At 43.7% G+C, this 11,733-nt stretch overlaps 1 protein-coding gene across 3 annotated transcripts in view; it reads left to right on the top strand.

Annotated features, from left to right (window-relative positions):
- The first annotated feature begins 40 nt into the window (after positions 1-40).
- The window catches only part of MKNK1 (MAP kinase interacting serine/threonine kinase 1), a 45,479-nt gene continuing 33,786 nt past the window's right edge, over positions 41-11,733 (top strand). For all 3 annotated transcript variants that reach the window (XM_010847881.1, XM_010847882.1, XM_010847880.1), the window contains exons 1-2: positions 41-135; positions 9,351-9,531. The gene's annotated coding sequence lies outside the window, so the exon portion shown is untranslated. The remainder of the gene's footprint in view (positions 136-9,350; positions 9,532-11,733) is intronic.

Genomic DNA, 11,733 nt, shown 5'->3' with positions numbered 1-11,733 from the left:
CAGGCGCAGCTCCGCCCCTCACGCCTCTCTTGGGTCGGGCCCGCCCCTCGGGGCTAGTACTGCCGCTTCCGCGTTCTCGGGGGAGCGTTCTGTAGGTGGAGTGCGAGCGACCTATTCCGCCAGGAGTCAGCTGAGGTAAAGCCCAGACAGCGAGATATCCCTGCGAGTAAAATGGGGCGCCCACGGGGGAGGGAGGGGCGGCCCGTGAATGAGTCCTGTTCCTGGGAAGGAGCTGTCAAGGCTTTCAGAACGGCCCGAGGTCACGACCAGATTCTATTCTGTTGCCGGCCGGCCGGGCAGGCGGGGGCGGACAGCTGAAGGAGCAGCTTCATTAAGACTCTCCTTGAGGCTCCGTCCGGGACGAGCTCTGGGCGCATCGTGTGTCTCCAATCCAGGCTCAGCCAGCGCCTGGGTTTGGGGCTTGGCTTGTGACAGGTGTCCGACGTCGGAGTTTAGCCAGGGGCGGGTTTGAGACTCGGTACGTATTAGGCTATATGGCTGGGCCCGAGGCTCAGGCAGTCCAACGTCATGAATAGTTTTTCATGTGAGGAATGTTTCACATCTGTGCACTCCATTATTTTAAAGTGAACTGTTTTCACTTAAAAGTTCCTGACGTGTGTGGGTCGCTGTCCTGTGAGGAGAGAGAATAGTGTGAGATACAATGTCTCCTTAGGGAGTTTCCAGGCTACCTTGTCAGATGGTCAGTGGCAGATCAGAGGCCAGCGTGGGTGACAGGATTGAAATGTTGGAAATGCTCGAGTTTGGGTCAGGCAGTCCTGGGTTCAGATCTCACCTCTGCCACCTAACTAGCTGTGTGCCTTCACCTGGCCTTTGATCTGCCATTGACCATCTGACAGGTAGCCTGGAAACTAACTCCCTAAGGAGACAGACTGTATCTGCCACTTAGTAGCTGTGTAAGTTGTTTTCCCACCCAGAGCTTTAGCTTCTCTTCTATTAAAAAGGAACAGGAGGGTCATTGTGAAGGTGAGTTGCAGTCCCCTAATGTGGCACCTCTCATGAATTGGGTGCTGAATATTTGGTACGTGAAATGAGTGTGATTTCTAGGAATTGGGTCGTTTTGGACGTTAGAAAGGCCTTGGGGGAAGAGTTAAGGTGACCTAGGTTTTGAAGCCTCAGTGGGGTTTACAGGTGGAGCCGACTTTACAGGTTGGGTCAGTGCTTTTTGACCAGTCCTCATATGCCCAGCACTGAACTGGACAATTCATGTCTGTTATTTCACTGGATCTTCAGCCATTGACCCAAGCGCTTTCAGCCCCACTATCCTTAGCTTCAGCCCCTGTAAAGAAGGCTTGGCTGGAAGTAATGTAAAGAAGGTTGGTGTTTCGTTTTGTTTTTTAATGTGGAGCTGGGGCAGCTGGAGACTTTGGTGATCTCTCCCCAACTTCTCCCACATCAGCTCTTCCCTTTCTGTGATCCATAGTGCTACTTGAGTTCTTGACTTTGGGAGGCCTATTATGCTAGCAGATTTTGATGGTTATAGGGCCTAGCAAGGGACCACCTCTTAAACTTGGATTGCATGAAGCTGAACCTGAGCAGTAAGTTCTGTGAACAGGAGCTGTTGGGTTCTGGCCCAAACTTATGAAGATCCCATAGTAATATAGTAACTTGGTTCCTTTTTCCTTTTCATGGGTGCCCATGTGATCTTCCTGAGAAATGTTCTCAACATATCTCTGCTCAGAAACCTTGGTTGGCATTGTTGCCTACCTTATGGAGTTTGGACTCCTTGGCCTCATGGAAAAGCCCCTCCATAATCTGTTCCCAAATCGCTCTCCTGCCCTGTTTCTCTTTGTTCTCTCAAACCTGCACCCTATGGCCCAGGCAAAATAAACTTTTTTCTTTTAAATTTCCCTCAAGTACTCCCTTGCATGTTCCTTTATTCACTCTTCCTAGAGTCCCCACCTTCATCTTTCAAGGCCTGTGTCTCCTGTAACCTGTCATTGAAGCTTCTCTGATTCCCACTACTGGATTAGTTGCCCCCTTCCCATCTTCTGTAGCAGAAACTACACCTTGAATATAGCTCTGATTACAGTATACCTTGGGATATGTCCCCCAGGATGTGCTCTGAGTACAGTGGTGGAAAGGGACCATGTCTGTTTCATCCCTCCTCTGCCTGGCACATAGTAGGCCTCTGCAATGTGTGCAGTCAGATGAGTCAGTGACATTTTTATATATTCACTTTGGTCTTTGTTTTATGAGCTTTCAGGTTCAGAGTGGGCCTTTGTGTTCTTTCTTCTTTTTGTGCCTAAGGAGAGTCCTAGTTTAGATTGATGGTGCCCTAATTATAGGCATCAAAGGTAAGAAAGTGCAGGAATCCTGCACAAGGCAGAATCCATCATTGCTACTATTGTTTTCAGCCTCTTGCCTTGCCTTTGCTGTGAGTTCTGTTGGCAAGGAGGTGATGTTCTGTTCAGGAACCTGCACTGAATGTGTTATAGTTCACACAGGGGAAGGTGCACAGGTGGTTTACCAATCAATTGTTCTGACCTTGCCATGGTCCCTCTCCTCTGGGAACCAGCAGCTACCATTTTTCCTTGCCAGCAGCTTCACCATCTGTAACAGGAAGGCTCTTTGGTGATTGTAGAGAAATATACCTTATTGAAGGTACAGGGAGCTTGGGCAACATCTGGTTCTTCTTCGATTTTACAGATGGGAAGAGGCCCAGACAGGGGAAGGGACAAGACTGGACAAGACATGAGTCAGTGGTAGAGATAATATGAAAGGTGAAAGATTCTGACTCTGTTTTCTTCCAGTCAGCTACTTTATAAGAAAATATCGAACATTTATTGAGTACTTATTATGTGGCATATACTGTTTTAAGTGCTTTACATGTGACATGTCAAAACTATGTATTCTATAGACTTGGGAACAGAGGCAGCTAGAAATCATTCAGATCTACTTTTGGGTTCTTTATGTTTGCTTTATGGGCTTCCCTGATAGCTTAATTGGTAAAGAATCTGCCTGCAACGGAGGAGACCCTGGTTTGATTCGTGAGGCGGGAAGATCCGCTGGAGAAGGCATAGGCTACCCACTCCAGTATTCTTGGGCTTCCCTTGTGGCTCAGCTGGTAAAGAATCTGCCTGCAATGTGGGAGACCTGGGTTCAATCCCTGGGTTGAGAAGATCCCCTGGAGAAGGGAAAGGCTACCCACTCCAGTATTCTGGCCTGGAATACTGTTTGCTTTTTAATATGGTTTCAGTGGCTGTCGTTCTAACTGATGGGGTAGAACAGTTCTTCAGGGTCACCTACCTCCATGAGGGAGTGATGTCCTCCCAGCCATGTCTTCCTATATCCTGAAGAAATGTCTTTAGACGAGTCCAGAGTGTGTTGAAAGAGTGGGTGATAGAATGAAGCAAACTGCATGAGTTTTGGTGGCTCTTAGTTTAGGAATATCAGTATACTTTAAAAATTGTGTGTTAAACAAGTCAGGCAGTGAGAGCAGAATTTTAGAAATTCAGTCCAGGAGCTTTCTGTAAAGTTTGTCAGTCAGTGATTCAGTTCAGTTCAGTCACTCAGTCATGTCCGACTCTTTGCAACCCCATGGACTGCAGCATGCCAGGCCTCTCTGTCCCATCACCAACTCCCGGAGTTTATTCAAACTCATGTCCATTGAGTCGGTGATGTCATCCAACCATCTCATCCTCTGTTGTCCCCTTCTCTTTCTGCCTTCAATCTTTCCCAGCATCAGGGTCTTCTCAAACAAGTCAGTTCTTCGCATTAGGTGACCAAAGTATTGGAGTTCAGCTTCAGCATCAGTCCTTCCAGTGAACACCCAGGACTGATCTCCTTTAGGATGGACTGGTTGGATCTCCTTGCAGTCCAAGGGACTCTCAAGAGTCTTCTCCAATACCACAGTTCAAAAGCATCAATTCTTCGGCACTCAGCTTTCTCTGTAGTCCAGCTCTTACATCCATACATGACTACTGGAAAAACCATGGTGGCAAGATTCAATTCAAAAACACATATTGAGCTCTTTCTACATACAGGACCCTGGTATTGAGAAATATACACAGAAGAGAGCAACACATTTCCTGCTCTCCTATAAGTAATTGTCTTTTCAGAGCCTTTTCCCTCAAGTGTAGTTGGCAAGACAGATAAGTACATAAATAACTGAAATCAGGTTGACTCTAGTAAATCTAATAAAGAATGTAAACAAAGTAGGAGAAATCAATCCCAACATGACCAAAGGGGGTTCAGCAAGGATTCCTGAAGGTTGGAAAATTTATGCTAGGCCTTGAAGGAAGTTCATTCCAGTGAGAAGGAACAGCCTGGGCAGTGGTCTAGAGGTGGGGGTGAGGTAGAGGGAGAGGAATGGATTTGGTGAGAAAGGGAAATAAACTGAAATGATGAATTGTGGCCATAATGTATAGAGGTGTGAAGAGAAGAACACTGACATTTATCTAGTCTCTACTCTGCTCTGTGGCTGAGTATATTAGATGTATTACACACAATAATTTATTTAATCCTCAGAATCCTATAACATGGGGATATTTAACCCCAATTTAAAGATGAAGAAACTGGACCTCAGAAAGATTAGAGTGATTTGCCCAAAGTCATGTAGCTCATAAATGACAGAGCTTGGTTCAAACCTGTTAGTGTTGGATTCAGAGACCTGTGTTCTTTTCACTATACTGCAAGACTTCAAATGCCGAGACTGGGGCTCTTTATTCTGTCTTCAGAAAGGAGGTAAAGAAAGTTGGAGAATGGGAACATTTTGTTTTAGCACACGAGCTCTTTAGTTGTGGCATGCAGGATCTAGTTCCCTGACCAGGAATGGAACCAGGACCCCGTGCATTGGGAGCATGGAGTCTTAGCCATTGGACCACCAGGAAAGTCCCAATAGTAATACTATTGATAATTATTATTGATATCCAATTAGGTATTGGTTTTATAGAAGGTATATTTTTATGACCATTTCCCTACTGTCTTATTCTGATATCATTGCCTTCTCTTTCTTTCCATTGTCCCATCAAGAAAATTTGAAACATAGTCATACCTCATTTTATTGCACTTCGAAAATATTGTGTTTCTTACATATTAAAGGTTTGTGGCAACTATGTATTGTCAGATGATGGTTAACATTTTTTAGCAATAAGTGTATTTTATTATTTTTAATTAATTTTAATAATATTAAATTGATTTAATGTAATGATTAATTTTAATTAAGGTATGTACATTCTTTTTTTTAAGACATAATGCTATTGCGTACCAAATAGACTACCATATAGTATAGATATAACTTTTTCATGCACCAAAAAACCAAAGAATTCATGTGATTTGATTTATTGTAGTGATCTGGAACCAAACATGCAATATCTCTGAGGTATGCCTGTACTAGATTGTTCCATCACAGGACTGCAAAGGATGATATGACAAAAAGTGCCAGTAGGAAAAGGGTCAATTAAAAGTCAGTGGCTAAAAAAACAGAGTTAGTGACTCATTAGAAAAGTCTTACCTGACTTTTGTTTCACCCACCTGGTCTCCACAGCAAGTAGAAACAGAGCTGCATGTTTATTTCCTTTTGCACAGCCTTTAACAAAAGTGCCTTCCAGGAATTCCCTGGCAGTCCAGAGGACTCTGTGTTCTCACTGCTGAGGACCAGGGTTCAATCCCTGGTCAGATTACTAAAATCCCACAAATTGCGTAGCATAGCCCAGAAAAACAGTACTCAGCCAAACCCCTTCAATTCACTTGCCAAAAAGTACAGTAACAGTGTCTTTTGAAAAGTGCTACCTGATTTGGTTCTTCTCTCTCTCCGATTTAAGCCCCTCTAGCCTGAACTTAAGCTGTTTTTTTCTTTTTCCACTTTCCATGAATATGGAAAAGTTCCCTCTGATTATAAGGGAGGATGAGATCAAGATTTTCTCATGAGAACCTTTTGTAGACTTAAAACCAAAATCAAATTGGGCTTCATCTTCTCTTCTGGAGGCTAAACAGCTATGTTTTCTTTTAGTTCAGTATTAAAACATATTTTCTGTTGCTTGGATCACATTGGTCATGCTTTTCTTTCTCTTAGGTCTTTCTCCTTCTCAACAATGACCTAGACTGTGCTTAGTCTGATAATAGGAATCCAACTAAAGCAGTTTAAGGGCAGAATAACTTCAGATGTTTCCATTCATTCATTAACATTTATTGAATGTTTGCCCCATGTCAGGCACTGTGCTAGGGGTAGGGGACCCAGAGGTGAATCAGACAGTCTGCCCTGTGGCTAGCTCACAGTCTAGGGGGAGATGTGCAATAAAATGCTACAGGTACTGTGACTGAGTTATGTACAAGTGTGGGAAGCTGGAAACTGTTCAGTGAAGTTAGGTAGAAACTATCCATTTTGCCTGGGCTATAGGTGAGGACTTCTGTAGAGGAGTGGTAAGATATAATGCCGGAGGGGTGGGCTAGGGCAAGACTGTGGAGGCCCTGAGTGACAGCATGGGAGCTTGGTCATTCCAGAGGCAGTAGATACCCATTAGAAGTGTTGGAACAGGAAAGTGCCAGGCTCAAATCTGGCTTTTCGGATCAAGGACAAAGATACCACAAGCTTATCTGTCTTATCTGCACCCCGACTGATGTTTTATGGGGGGAAATGTCTTATTTGTGTACTTGTTTTTTTTTCTCTAAAGCTTCTGTAGAGTTTTTGAACTCTGAAAAAAATTCATTCCCTGTACAGCAGAAAATTCGTGAATAATTGAGAGAGACTTGGGTGCTTGACCTGTGTAAGATCCGGTGGCAGACCAGTCTGTGAGATTTGGCCCGGTCACATTTCACCCTTTCCCACCCTTCCCACCAGGAAGAGGTGTGGGAATGAGGAGAGGGTTCCAGGGCTCTTCTGGATATTTCATATGGAATGCTAAGAAGATTCAGGTAGTGTGAGAGTCAGAAGTTCTTTCTGAGGAGGAAAAGAGGCCCACTGGAATTTGGAATGGTGTCAGGAGGAATCGGGGCCAACCAGGCACTCAGAATCCTGGATCACGTGTCTGAAAACCTCCAAATTCTGTCTCTGCCTTTGTACTCTGCTCTCAGTTTGTTCTCTCTGCTGCCCAGTTGTAGTTTACAGAGTGGCTGGATTGCTTTCCAGAGTCACAGCTGATCTGAGGAAGCTATATCCCAAGCTAGAGTAACAATTAACTATTTATTGAGTGCATACTATAAGCCAGGCATTGTGCCATGAACTTGATCCAGATTAGCTCATTCTCACAAAATCCCTGTCACATAGATGTTATTGCTCCCTTTTGATAGATGATGACAGTGAAACACAAGAGAGGTTAAATATTATGTCCAGGGTTACCTCATTATTACATAATAAGGCTAGACTCTGAATCTAGGCCCTAATGACTCAAAAGCCCACTCACTTTCTCTCTCCCCAGCCCTGGAGTGGCTCCAAACAGAATAACATGAAAGTCCATAAAGGAATTGTGAAGACTGTTTTTACTTAGCTCTACTAGAGGTGGAAATGAACAGAAATGTGTGTGTGTGTGTGTGTGTATGTGTAGAAGGATGGAGTTGGTGAGGAAAGGAAACCTGGATTGGCAAACTATGGCCTACAGTCCATATCTGGCTCACCACTTGTTTTTGTCTGGACTGCAAGCCATTTACATTTTTAAATGGCTGGGGGAAAGTTCAAGAGAAAATTAATATTTTGTGACACAAAAATCATATAAAATTAAAACTTCAGCATCCATAAATAAAGTCTTACTGAAATATAGCCACACTCACTCATTTTCATATCATCTCTGGCTGCTTTTGCTCCGCAAAGGCAAAATTGAGTAGTTGTTGTGACAAAGGCCATGTGACACACAAAGTATAAAATACTGACTCTGGCCCTTTACAGAGAACAATTGCCAACCCCTACTATAGGCAACAAGAAGGGGCCAAGAGGTTCAAACCTATGGCAAGACTGAAAGCAAAGAGTTAAAAGTCAAGGGTGTTCGAGGTTGTCCCTGGAAGCATTGTGGCCACAGGGAGAGGGAACATAACCTGAACTTTCGTGGACCTTGGAAATAGTTTCCTTGGGCCACAGAGATTTGTTTGGGAATAAAATGCACAATAGGAAGGATTATTCTGTGTGTTAATGTTCTCTTCTGAACAATAAAGAAATATTTTATGGATGAAATAATTCATTCAGATATTAACTGGAGCCCCTTTTTGTGCCAGATACTACATTAGATGCTGGAAATACAAAGATGAAAAAGATACGTCCTTGCCTTTGAGGAGCTTACAGCCTCATGGGAGAGCCACGTGTGCGTGAGGGGAGCCAACTCTGAGTATTACAATAGTAGATGTGCTTTCAATTCAATGTTGGATGAAGTAGAAAAAAAGTCAGGGACTATTCCTGTAATTTGTGGGACTTCTCTCAGTAATTTATAATGGGCCTGGAAGGATGAATGGGTGTTACTTTTCAAGGAACTACATACCAAGCTGAAGGAGAGCCTGACTGTAGTAATAGTTGGAGCTTAAGAGGTTGGAAGAGAAAGCAACATTAGAAATGATTTCAAGGTTCTGTGGCTGAGTGACTGGCAGGGTGATAATGTGATAGAGAAAAAGGGAAAGGAGGAAGGAAGTGGTAGCTGGGGGTTAGGGACAAGTCCAGTTTGGGACATGTGATTTGAGGTAATGATGAAACACATCCGGCTTCCAGTTAGGAAAACACTTTAGAAATGTTAGCACAAGGGCCTAGAATTCGGATTTAAACTACATTTTCAGAGCTTTTCTGTTGGGAAAAGGGGAAGTACATACTCATTGCATAGAGAAATTGACAAATCAACCTTGGCAGCTGATAAGTGGAACCATGAGATTAAAAATAGCAGTGGACATTTGGAAAATGAAGTCATCAGATGGAAAACCAGCAATAGTTAGGCAATTGGCAGAAAACCTTGTTCCTGTTCGTGCCACCTGCTGTTCTCAGCATCTGCTTTTCCTTTCTGACTCTTGCCTCCCCACTGTGAGTCTTAGACCTGACAACTGGGAGACGGACCCAGAGTTCATTCATCTCTAAATAAGTGGACAACAGAGCAGTGGCAGCCTTTACCTTCTGCGCAAGGCTCTTCGGGGAACAGAGGTGTCCATATCTGTTATCCGAGTCCAATTACTTCTTTTTGGGTCTGGAATGCCACAGTGGAAGCATAATTTGAAAACTTAAACCAGACACTTGTTAAGTCAAAGCTTTGTGTCAGCATTTTAAATGCTCCAATGCCTGATTTTAAAGACTGGGGAAATCTATGATTGCCTTGTGATTACCTACTTACTGGTATAACACAGATTCAGGGAATACAGGTTGATCTTTATCTTCTCTGGTCATTAAGTCAATATTTTTACATCCTTTACGTTTCTGCTTTCTGAAGATTTTCATGCCATATGTGATGAAGCAGAGGCCGATGGAGAACTGAATAATGTCTGCTGTGCATAGAGGCCATTGAAAGCTCTCCTGTAGCTGGAAAACAGCAGCCCCTGACAGAAGCATTATTGCATTTGAAGTTTCAAGTTTACAGAGGATTCGCTTCGCAGAGTTGGGCTGACCTATAGGTAAGATTGGATGTCCATTTTACATAACTTTAGAAAAAAGTTTGTTACCTTTTGGCCACACCGGATGGTTCATGGGATCTTAGTTCCCCAACCAATGATCGAACCTGTGTCCCCTGCATTGGAAACTCAGTCTTAACCACTGGGCCTCCAGGGAAGTCCCTTACTTAACGCTTTAGATTGCGTCAGGTTGAAATTACAGATTTCCTGTCTATCTGAAAGTAGGACCTTCTGGTGAAATCTTCCTTAAGCCGAAATGCTGTAAAGCAATTATGTTAGGACACATCTTGCTAATGGATGCACAAAATAAATGGAGATCAAGCACAGATGCTCACAGAGAGAGTTCCAGGCTCCATCAGCTAGATGCTGAGTGTCGTTCCTAGGGAAGGAGTTCAGTGGTGCCGCTCTCACTGCCCACGGTGCGTGCTGCCACTATAACATTCAAGATGTGCGGAACTCCATTTTCACTTTTCATCCTTTCTCATAAAAAGGAAAACCCTCTTAGTATTTCTTGAAAATGTATACATACTAACAAAGGTCTTTCATAAAAGCAAAGTGGCATAAAGCGAACTTTTCCATAAGCAGTGTAGATCTGTATCTGATATTGCCAGAGGAAGCAGTTAGTCAGAGACTTCAGTGTTCGGTTGGGCAACTGGGATTAGCTGGGCTCCTTGGCACACCTAAGACAGTTACTAAGCAGAGAGAAGCACAAGAAGAAAATGGCAGAGAGGTTCATAAGGAAAACCATGCAGTAAATAAAACATTTATTCCCTAAAGGTAAAACAACTGTATCATAACAAAATGAAATCAAATACGATAGAACTATAAAAAATAAAATTCTGAACCCACTTAATTTCATTCTCCCCAAGTAACTGCTGTTAATAATATCTTGAAATATATCTTTTCAGGTTTTTAAAATAAACTTAACGTATCTGAGGACTTTTTGAAGGGTTCTGTATGACATGCTGACCTGAGGTCTCATCATGCCTCACAGTTACAACAGTGCCTCATTTGCTGATTGGTTTAGCTGTGGGCTAGGTGAGACTGGCTTTATCCTGACCTGTGAGTTTTCCTACTTTGCTGCTATGTCACCCTCCTTTGGCTGAAGCTTGTCAGGGACACAGACTTCTCTTGCTTCCCATCCCCAACGAGCTGCCCTTGGTGGATTCTCCCATTCTCTGATGGTACTGCTGTTCTTACATTACCTGACTTTGATTAGGTAACATATATTGAGGTAACCCTCTGTGCCTGGTTCCATACAAGACAGTGGGGACGGAGAGACATTAGGCCCCATGCCTTCCTTTGAGGAGGGTAGTGGTCTTTGACTCCTCCTCCATCTCCAGTCACTGGGCAGGATCAGGACCAGCTTTGCCTCTGTGGCTTCATTCCCTCTCCCCATAACACCCCTCACCTCTTTTTCTTCCTTTCTGTCCCCACCTCAGCTACACTCCTTCCCTGCTTTCCTCTGGGTTGCCACAGCCTCACTCTGCCCTCCAGTCCCCCTCCAGCCTACAGTTTGTTCTGCCATCACAGCCAGTTTGATGGCCCTAAAGCAGTGGTCGCCAACCTTTTGGGCACCAGGGACTGATTTCTTGGGAGACAGTTTTTCCATGGACGGGGGATTGGGGGTGGTTTAGCGATGATTCAGGTGAATTACACATCTGCTGTGCACTTTGTTTCTAATCTAGTGCTGCCACTGATCTAACAGAAGGCCTGGAGCTTGGGGACCCCTGCCCTAAAGCACAGCTCCAGGGGTGGCCAATCCCTCCCCATTGCCTAGAACAGTGGTTCACAAATGTGCTCTGCAGACCCTGGGGAGCCTTGGAAACCTTTCAGGGTATCTACAAGGTCAAAGCTGTTTTCATAATAGTGCCAAGATGCTGTTTGTTGTTGCAGAGCAACAACAGGCAAACTGCTGGTGCCTTAGCACAAACCCTGGCAGTGGCACTGAACTGTACTCACAGTCATTGTATTCTTTACCACTGCACACTTAGAGTTGTTTTTTTTTAATACCATGTTCACTTAAATCTGTCCTTAATGAGGCAATAGAAATCATTAATTTTACTGAATCTCCTTGAGTACACAACTTTTTAATATTCCATGTGACACAGTGAAAATGTTCAAAGCACTCCTGCTCTATATCAAAGCACAGCACTTTTATTGAGGAAAAGCACTTTTGAGATTGTTTGTGAATTGCAAGCTGAA

Source organism: Bison bison, unplaced genomic scaffold (genome assembly GCF_000754665.1).
Source record: "Bison bison bison isolate TAMUID 2011002044 unplaced genomic scaffold, Bison_UMD1.0 scf7180017864256, whole genome shotgun sequence".
In the NCBI taxonomy this organism is placed as follows: Eukaryota; Metazoa; Chordata; class Mammalia; order Artiodactyla; family Bovidae; genus Bison; species Bison bison.
This window is presented reverse-complemented; position numbering and strand designations above follow the sequence as displayed.